Here is a 2,455-nt window from a genome sequence, read left to right on the forward strand (position 1 = left end):
TTAATGAGAGATAATAGTGGCTCATTTCATTTATTTCCCTTCTCTTGGGGATCGGTCCTGTGTTGCTTGTTGCCTGATGATGTTGGAGACAGTAGGTTCATATATTTTGTCTAGTTTTTTGTTGTTTATGGCAAGAAGGCTGGTCTGGTGCTAGTTACTCCATCTGGCCAGAAGTACAAAGTCTGCTCAGATTTTTAAACTCCAGCCATGTGTTGCGACCTATTTGTCATTATAAATAAGGGTTCACTTTAGCACCTAATTTTGCATTTGTAATTCGGTGTCCTGTTCCTTAAGGAGGGCCCCACATTGTAGAAACTGTAGACCCCCAAACTGAATCTGTCTCTCATAAGACTACTTTCTTGAATAAAGGTAAGAGTTTATACCCTCTTCTTTGGTGCTGCCTGCGGAGGGGGCGACCATCTGTTACTCGGCATCATGGCTGCCCTCAGACCTCTGGTGAAGCCCAAGGTCATTAAAAAGGGGACCAAGAAGTTGATCCAGCACCAGACTGATAAGTCAAAATTAAATGCAACTGGCAGAAACCCAGGAGGGTGCACAGAAGATTCAAGGACTAGATCTTGACACCCAGCGTTAGTTACGGGAGCAACAAGGAAACAAAGCCCATGCTGCCCAGTGGCTTCTGGAAGTTCCTAGTCCACAACGTGAAGGAGCTTGCGATCCTGCCGATGTGCAACAAATCTCACTGTGAAGAGATTGCTCACAGTGTCTCCTCCAAGACCCACAAAGCCATCGTGGAGAGAGCAGCCCAGCTGGCCATCAGAGTAGCCAATCCCAATGCCAGGTTGCACAGCAAGGAAAATGAATAGACAGTTTATGTGCATGTCATATTTGTGTTAATGAAACCATTAAAAAAAGAGTTTATCGCACAAATAACAAAAAAAAAAAAAAAAAAAAGAAGAGAGCTCCATGAAAACCCAGGAGGAGGAATGAGGGCACTGCCAAGTTCAGGAAAATTCCAAGATGGAAGTGTTGGAAATAGAAGCTTCTCTCTGTGACAGTATATCCACCTTGCTCTGCCTGTATCAGTCAGCTACTGATGAGAGACGACCACAGAAGCTCAGGGGTATACAACAGTAACGACTTATTTCTCATCGTGTGTCGTCAGGTTGAAAAGGGTGGCTCAGGTTCCGGGTGGCTGGGGAAATTCTGATCCTGGCTCATGTTCAGACTCAGGGTGCAGTGGCAGCAAAGACCCAGGGTATATTCTCTCATGGCTCTGTCTCAGGCTCTAAGAGAAAATCCAAATGCAAAAGCAAATTCTAAACCTCTCCTGGGATCATGCGCACGAGCATTCCTTGAGCCAAAGCAAGTTCTGTAGCCAAACCCAAAGTAAAGGCTGGAGAATTAACTAGGGGAGGTGGGAAGAGAAAAGAGAGCGTATGATACTACCTTAAAGGAGCAAAGAATCAGAACCAGTAATTCTATCTATCACATTGTCCATATGTTTCATTTGCCTCTTCTGATCACTGTATTCAAGTCTTCAGGCTGTGGACACGGTGCCTAAGATTTTCCCAGCCCTCTCTAAGTTACGGAAGCTTTCAGTATATTTATCTTCTGACTAGATCTTTCCTGGAAACTTCTATTTATGTCTCTTGGGAATTACATTGACCCAGTTCATCTTTCTGAGTCAGGCTACGTATAGCAAGGGTCCTATCAGTGGAAAGGCCACCCTGGAGTCAATCATCCATCCCTGGACCTTCGGTGGTTATCCCTGAGCAAAGAAGAGTCTGGTATTGCTCCCTGCAGAGTACGATTGGTGAGACAGCCTCAGCTAGAAGGGGAAGTTGGGCACGGACGTCATCATGACTGGCCTGTTCTGTGCTAGGGATCGGCACTGGGTAAATCACGAGAACTTCTGCAGCAGATTTTTTGTCGAAGATTCTTCTACCTGGGAGGAAGCAGGTGGCGGGGGCTGACAGAGGCTGGGGGATAGTGGCAAAGGATAAAGCAAAGAGTGGAGTGTACTGGTCCTTTGTGGGAAGCCTGGGGACAAGGTAACAGATGGAAGCAAAGTGATAATTTAAAGTGTCTACTCATCCATATGGCATGGGAACTGGCTCATGAGAATGGGCTACCAACGTTAAATCGTGGTGTGTCCCTCTCCATCGCTGAAGATTCTATTCAGGTAGCATTGCCCCTTCTAAAACAAAAGTGCCCAGACAAGTCATTTGGGTCAAGGTCATACAGTTAGAAGTAGTAGAAGCTTTCAACTCCTTACATTTTCCAATGTGAGATCACTTAGGCAAAAGGGTCTAGAACTGTGTTGGAAAAGGTGGTTACTAAGGCTGACCTCAAAGGAGCTGAATCAAGTTCTTTACTCCTATGTCTTAGGGAAATAATGACAATAACTTCCATTCTGTAAGTACCTTCTATGTGCCCAGCACCTGCTAGGCACTGGACAAGCATAATCTATAAACCCTCACCAGAGCTTTGC

At 45.4% G+C, this 2,455-nt stretch overlaps 1 pseudogene; it reads left to right on the top strand.

Moving 5' to 3' along the window:
• Positions 1-435: 435 nt before the first annotated feature.
• On the top strand, positions 436-827 carry LOC130544829 (60S ribosomal protein L32-like; annotated as a pseudogene).
• Positions 828-2,455: the final 1,628 nt, after the last annotated feature.

Source organism: Ursus arctos, unplaced genomic scaffold, assembly GCF_023065955.2.
Source record: "Ursus arctos isolate Adak ecotype North America unplaced genomic scaffold, UrsArc2.0 scaffold_25, whole genome shotgun sequence".
In the NCBI taxonomy this organism is placed as follows: Eukaryota; Metazoa; Chordata; class Mammalia; order Carnivora; family Ursidae; genus Ursus; species Ursus arctos.